The following is an 8067-nucleotide window of genomic DNA, read 5'->3' on the forward strand; positions in this document are numbered from 1 at the left end:
GCCATTTGGCCTTCCCTGCCCAACTGCCTTCCTAGATCTATTCTTCCTGTTTCCCAGCCTAAAAGGGGAATCCATGCCCCACGTATCATATGGTTTTGTCCCCCTCTAGGCCAAAGGGACTTGGACGAGAGGTGGGCAAGTGAGTACTCCATCCATAGGCTGCTTCGTGGGCACCAGAAATGCTCTCTTTTGAGATTGTCACTAAATACAGAAACTAGAGTCAGGAATGGGGGCTGAAACCAAAAAGCTGTAACATGGGGAGAATGTGGGGGCAGCTAAATTGGCCCTTGTGCAAAGCGAATAGGTTGCAGGGCTCCAGAGGGCTGGTGTCCATGACCTTCCAGCTCCAGCTTCTGAGGCCCCCATGTCCTGCCCTGAGACTGTCTGTTATCTTGGCCAACCAGCAACACACCCGGGCTGTGCAGTGGGTCCCAGTTCCTTGTAACAAGCATGCCTTGGATAGGACACAGCTCAGCCTGGGCAACTAGCCTGAGAAGTTATGGGCCACAGCAGGCAGAAACTCCTCTTGGTCCTTTTGTCTTAAGTTAACATCAAAAACAATCATCTCCACAGAAGCCCTGGTCTCTCCCACATCCAATTTCTTGATCGTCTGGGCCTTTGCCAGTGTTGTTCCTGTACATTTAGAGCCCAGCTCAAGACTCACTTCCTCCAAGAAATCTCTAGTTATTCAGCGTCACTTGACCACACTGTCACTTGGGTCAGTCCCTGACTCGGATTATAATCAGGATGAGATGGACCTTTATAATTTACAACATGCTTTAACTTCATGACTTTGCTTGAGTTTCGCAGCTACCTGGAGGGATCCAGGGTGAGCTGCCTTATCACCACTTTACTGCTGGCGAGGGGCGGGCTTGGGGCTTGAGCCCAGCTCCCTCAAATCCCAGCCGGAGACCTTAACCACCTCATCCCCTACAGTGGGCAACCCATTGCTGGACAGATCACTTATCCTAACAGCACTCAGCATTGCCTTTGTTAATTCACAATTCAACTAAGACTTACTGAGCATCTTCTTTATGCCAACAGCTTCTCTAGATATAGTAGATACTGCAGCAAATAAAACAAACAAAAACTCCTACCCCTGTGAAGCCTGCCTTCTAGTGGGAGGAAGTATCCCATAAATATAGTAAATAAGTAAAAGATACAATTATGTTAGATGGTGATAAGTAATATGGAAATAAAAAATAAAACAGAGAAGGAGAACAGAAAATACTGGGGTGGGGTAACATTTTCAAGTGGTGTGGTCAGAGAGGCCTCACTAAGAAGGTGATAATGTGAACAAAGATATAAAAGCAGTGAGGAAATTGGCCATCCAGACGTGTGAGGGAGGAGACTTCCATGTGATGGGAACGGCATGCGCAAAGGCCCTGAGGCAGCTGATCGCCAGTCCTGTGTGACTTGTAGTAGCAACTTCCTTGCTGTTTTTTCCTTGCATAGTTTGGCCTCTTCAGACCACTTTGTCCTCCTGCCCCTTTCTAGGTGCTGGCCATAGAAGGTGCAGCAGCCCATATCAGCGAGGATAATATCCCTATCCCCATTTTCCAAAAAGAGAGGCCCACACAGGCCATTGCCATCTCCAGTGACTAAGAGTCTTTCCCCATGGCAGAATCTGCTCCAGAACTCAGGCCAGGACACTGATCACTAGCTCCACCTCTTTCTAATGGACATGGACCCAGTAGGTGGGAGGCCATTGACTGAAGATTCCTCGAAACTTCTGTTCACCAATACCACTGGCTAGGAAGGGCTAAAGGAACAAAAACAAAATATAAAGAGAAAGGTCAAGAATGCAGATGGGGCAAGATCAGAAAGACAGACCTGAGAATGGCCAGGCCATGAGGTCAACATGGCATCAGTGGGTACCAGCTGCTCCCACTTCAAGGCCCCTAAGTTTGCATATTTTCTTGGGCAGGTAAATATGTGCAAACCCTGTGCCTTCACCCACATTGTATTCCCTTCACTGAGTCATATTCTCTCTGTCATCCCCTCCCACTCAGAGTGACTCACTCATGTCAACAGACCCAACATCCTTCCCCATCCTTCCTGCAGCTCTCAAGACTGGACCCTGGTGTAATTGGGGGTAGTAGGGGGAGGGAGTGGCGAATTCTAGCATTGGCTCCAGTGTTGATGATGCTGGGGAGACCTGAAAGAGAAGTCTCTAGGGGTCCTGAGAGGGGAGGCACTTGGATTTCTACTAAAGGCAATATAACATCTGGAAAATAGGGAAAAATCTGGGGCTGGAGGCAAGAGATGAGAGATGTCAGGGTCTATGTGGCTGGTGCAGTGCTGCTGCCTATCCAAATATGGCTGAACTTCCCTCTAAGGAGGCCCCAGACTTTGCTCTAGGTACCCCTCCCAGTATGTCTTCTCCTGTTCCCAGCCATGCCAGATGTGACAGAATTTTCAGGGATGTGTGGGGGATGCAGGATCCACTGGGATAGTAGTTGAGAATAACAAAATTGATGGACTGAAGAGAGAACAATAATTTCTCTTCCCCAACCCAGCATTTACCACACATTGAAGCCCCATTCTCCTTTCTCCTGGCAGGGAAGTAATTACACAACCTGACAGCCAGTCCCTGGGGCCAGGGCTGAGTTGGAGCTAATTACCAATTACCAATAAACATTGAATTAATACTCTGGACCAAATTAAAACTAATTTGGATCAAACCATAGTGACCCAAATGAATCCCATCTCCATTGTCTCCTTCACACATATTCATACACTCACATCCCTTTACATCTGAGCCCTAGAGTCTCTCCAAGTTTGGGAGTCTCAGGACCAAAACCCGACCCACAGAGACCCGGCATCAGGACCAACAAGTCTCATGTTCATATTGAAGTAACTCTAGACTCCAGCATGCAAGGCCCCGGTTGTCTGCCCACCCCACAGTCCTACATCTTACCAAACACATCTCTCACTCCTTTCACCTGGCCCACTAGAGCCCACTGAGCTCTCCTGGTCCCCAAGCACATTCGACTTGCAATTATTGCTTCTATCCTTACAACACATGATTATTCCCATCTCCCTGCATTCTGATTCAATGCCTCTTCCAACAGCTTCTCTGGATAAACCTTAGGTAATCTTATCACACACTGGATTGAGGTTTATGTCTTATCTCTACCTTCCCATCTGTACTAGCTTCCTCTTGGTATCACACAGTCCCTTCTTGAAGCCTTTAAGAGTGAAGCTTTTATCTGGAGGAGCAAAAATGTATTCTTTCTTCTCTCTTTTCATTTCTCCTCCCAAGGTGATGAGGCTTTGAGGCTGGTCACAGCCCCTGCCTTTTCTCTTGAGAGTTAATGGAAATTAAAGAAGAAGCTTGTTAGTGTGGCTAGCTCTGGTTAAGGTCTCAGAGGAGAGTTAGGTGAAGGATTCCTTTAGGGTCCATGTTGTCTAGCCCAGCTCCATTGGTAAGAATAAAATCGAATTGGTAAAAATAAAATCGAAAGCAACTGTCCCACATGAGAATAAGGAATGTGCTCGCAGATGGAGAATTCTCTGAGTATAAGCTCTCAGGGAATTAAGACTTCAGGGAGTGAGGTGAATAGATGGGGTGGATATATGTCCAAGGTAAGTAAGAAACCAGTCAACACCTTCTGATTCAGGGGCTGTAAGGATGACCCAGCAGGAACCCTGCTCAACCATTCTTGTTTTAAAGGAGAAACAGAGACCAGTAGATGGTGTCACCTACCCCTCATACAGCAAGTTACTCAGGGATCAGTGTATTGGTCTGATGAAATATTATTTATTCCAATTCCAGTGATAGAGCTAAAGCAGTTCTTTTCCTCTGTGAGTAGTGAACCTTCACAAAGACACAGTCTGCATAAAGATGCAGGCAAGGTGCCTCCCTTATACCCCTTGAAACCCAGTAGGGAAGGCAGGCAGGCTCTCCTTGGCTAAAGAGGATGTCCAAAGTCGTAGCCTCTCTACTTTCAAGGCAAGGGAGGGCACATGCTAAGAGAGGAGAAGGGAAATGGGCATAGTCTCAACAGGTTCAGGTCCTGAGAATTCTGAGGGTAGAGGAGGGGCCCAGGAGGGGCAGAACTCCCTCCACAGTGAGCCTGTGGAGCCTCCTGCTTACAGAGTCAGCTGAGTGTGGCCATAACAAGCAGAGGTCGGGAGACCATGGCCATATGGTCTGGGGATAGGCACCCAGACAAAAATGACTCACCAACCCTTTTAAAAGGCAGAACTAAAGAGCCAATCACATGCTTACATTTCAAACAGCATTAGCACCTAAATTTAAACGGCTGCACTGCTGCAGTTAGATTGACTCGTTTTATATGCAAGACCTTTAGGCTTTAAATACTCCAGGGAATGGTACAGTGACTAAAAGAACATTTCAGTATAAAGTGTTTGTTTCTTTAAAGGAAGGACATAGGTCCTAAAATGTGGCTTGCTTCAGGGATGCCTCTATCAAAATAGCCAGAACTCTTTCCCCCATGCAGGATTTTGAGATCCATAATCATATGGACTGTTTAGGATTATTCCTATGGGTTCCCACATTGGTGTTTTATTGTCTCCGACTTTATTAAAAGACCTTTTATGGCAGGAACTGGCTTCCCTACATCCTTTGTGTTCTTTACAGTGCGCAGCTGAATGCTGAACCTGGAAGAGCAGCTCAGCAACTAATTAATTCTCAGATTGTTGTTCAGCACCATGGACAGAACCTCTCCTCCTCCCAGGCTGTTTTCTCTCTTGTCTCTCTCCTGATTTCCTTCAAGGAGAAGCCCCCACTGCCTCACTGCCAACTCGACTCCACTCAAACCTGTCTTTCTCTGGGGGTGGGGTGGGGGGGAGTACTTCACCGGGAGCCAGAATTCACACCATGTCAGGGAGGAGTAAAAATGAAGGACCCTGGAAAGGAAGGGACCCCACAGCTTTTCTTGCTGTGCTTGGACCATGCCAGTCATGTGCCCCAGCCAGAACCATAGTCTCCAACTCGCCCAAGAGCTGCAGATACCTTTCTCAGTAATGCTGAACTTGGTCAGAGGGTTTTAGGCTATCAGAACACCTGGCCACCTGGGTTAATACTGAGATAGAGCCTGTGCTGAGTTGGGCTGGGGAGAACCCTGACATGGCAGGAGATAGATGGGATGAATAACACACCTGAACTGTAAGTGAGGAGGGAGTCGAAAGGCTGATGGTTGTGGTGCAACCTCAGTTATCAGAGTCAAGGAGTCTGTAAAACCCTGGGCAGGGGGCAAAGCAAAGGGCCAGCAGTTGAGATCTCCAGGGACAATTCCGAGAAGATTCAAAGTGAGAGGAGGTGCTAGATTCAAGATAAAGTCTGAAAAAGATACCATAGAGCCAGAGAGTTCCTCTTGTTTGATATTGGCTATGGGATGGAGGTGGTTCATACTTTAAAGTGGAGGGTGTCAATGGGACACATGTGGCTGAAACAAGATAGAATTTTTAATGGGCAATAATCCAGCACTCATTCAAGGACAGAGAGTGCCACTCCAGAGCTGGAATTAGTATATTTGGCAATCCATGGTAATTTCAAAAATCCACTCACTTGCTGTATCTCCACTATGGTGGATGCCACACAAGCTGAGATAAAACAATAACAACCACCCCAATGGACACAACGATTCCATTAAATTTACTGTCTCTCATCCTCCTTCCACATTCTGTCTGCCCTTCAAGGGCCACTTGGAACCCTTTCTTATCCGAGAAGATTTCTGCATCTGGAGTTATCTCAGGTGCCAAACACGTATTTGCTGAATAGATGGACGGCCCTGGTGCTCATCAGATCTGATGATCCTCAATTTTTTGTATTGTCTTACATTGTGTTACCTGGGAAACAGACTCTGAAATAAAGATTTGCATGCAGAAAATTTATCGAGAGTGCTTTTGGCATCAACAACTGGGGATGAGGGCGGGGGAGGAGAGTGGAGGAAGTAGGGCTGGGCAGAGAGAGGAGCTGAACTTGGGCGAAGTCTCAGCAAAGGTTTCATCCAGTCCCACGGGGAGCTCTGAAGCTGAGATGGCCCTTTCAAGTTCTCCTATCCTGAGGCAAAATGGAAGGGTACTTACTCCCCACATCTATGTTGAATGCAGGCTGCCCCCAGGAAGGTGGTGTGATCTTGGGCAAAGTGGCTGTTTTGGCCGAGGTCAATTCCTGGAGAGGGGCTCAGCTGGGAGCCATCATTCGCTAACACTCCCAGCAGCTGGAGGAATGAGGACCTCAGTCCTGAAAGAGGGATCAGAGTGACACACCACATCATCCACTGCACATACCAAGAAATTTAAATGACATTGGGTGGAAGGCACACATCAGAATCCCTGGAAGAGGCACAGTATAAAGAGTTATCCAAGATGGTCCTGTTATAACCCACTGCCTGCAGATCATCATGATAAGCAATTATTGATCTACTTCTACTTGCTCTGAGACAAAGGAAGGGCTTTGTCATGAGATACACAGCAAGCAAGTGGCTATTGTGGAAAGAGCCCACACTCCATTGTGGTGTAAGCCTCATTTCTCAAGTGAGTATCAAAAAAGCAGAATCTATGCCTCACTTGCTCCCCTATCTCCTGTAATGACCGCCTAGCACACACCTGGTCCAGAGAAGATAGGAACATGTTGGGGGGTGGAGGTGGGTAGGAGATGCGTGTGTGTCAGTAAATGCATGCAGAATTAAATTGGTTTTTTAAAGCAGTTTTCATGTATAGACATGGCCTTTGTGCTGTGTCTACATGATTTAACCTGATGAACAAATCCCCTGATTCTTAATTAACCTTTTCATTTGAACCCCTTGACCAAGCAGCAAACGGAGGCTGGTGAATTGGAAATGACAGCCTCACCTCTCCTGTGCCCCAACCTGGCCAGCCACCTAGGCTGGTAATTACCTCGGCCGAGGCTAGGAACCTTTTACAGGCTGATGAACAAATAATCTCCCGCTAATATCTGTGAAAACCACAGAGCCCAGCTCACCCTCATCTCTTTCTTGGTTGCCTCCTGAGAAACCAGAGAGCAGGTTGTAATGATATTCCTCTCTCTCCCTCTTTTTAATAAAAAGGAGACCGTTTAGACTGAGGTCAGGAGAATTGGCTTAAGGAGGAGACATTTGACTGCGGAAGCCTCTCCCCTCCAGGATAAGTCAGATGCTCTGACCATGCTCCTTCAGCAGACCTGGTGAATAACTGATATTTCTGGAATGTGCTCCTCAGCAGATGTCAAAGCAATTTGGAGGGCTGGCTCTTGGCCCACAGTCACATGGCGGGAGGGTGGGGAGATGTCAGCAAAGTCTTTAGCCCCCAGGGCTCCTAGCAGAACTGAGCAGAGAGCAGAGAAGAAAGGTAAAAATCGACAAAGAAAGGTAGAGGTAGAGGAGGATGGGAGAAGGATGCAGGAGAAGCAGCAAAAATTAGATATAGGGTGTTATAGGGGGTCTGGGCATAGCAGAAAGAGCACTAGGCTTGAGTCGCAGCTCTGCTCTACCCAGCTGTATAATGTATAACTGTGAGCAAGTTAACTGCTTGTGCCTCAGTTTTCTCATCTATGAAATAGGCGTGCGGTTATCTGTTATTTGCAGAACAGGTGCAGGGATCAAGTGAGATATTTGTGAATGCCTTTCGTAAGTCCCAAAGGGCCTTGCATATGTCCATTGGTATTCCCCTCCCTTCCACTTTGTGAGATCCTACAAAGACCATGCACGGATGGTCCTTGCACTGTTTCTCCAAGCCCTTCTCAATGCAGCAGCCGGCGCTCAGGAATTGTAAGCTTCCTATTGAGCAAATGAAGGCCCAAATCCTCTAGCATCCCTCCCCTCTTGCCCCCTCTCCTTTCTCCTTTCTTCTTTCCCCTTTACCTTCCTTCCTCTTTCTTCTTCCCACACCCCAGCCCTTCCCAGGACTCACACTCTAATGGGAAATACCTGCCTCGCTCTTTCCAATCTATCCCACATTTTGCTTTAAGATCAGGTTTTCAAAGGCATAACTGAGATCACATGACAACCTGCTCAGATTCCTTCCATGTGCTTGAAAGTGAAGCTCCGAGTTTCTGAGCCTGGCACTAAAGCCTCTGCAATCTGCACCCCCCACACC

This window comes from Pteropus vampyrus, unplaced genomic scaffold (genome assembly GCF_000151845.1).
Source record: "Pteropus vampyrus isolate Shadow unplaced genomic scaffold, Pvam_2.0 Scaffold306, whole genome shotgun sequence".
NCBI classification, from domain to species: domain Eukaryota; kingdom Metazoa; phylum Chordata; class Mammalia; order Chiroptera; family Pteropodidae; genus Pteropus; species Pteropus vampyrus.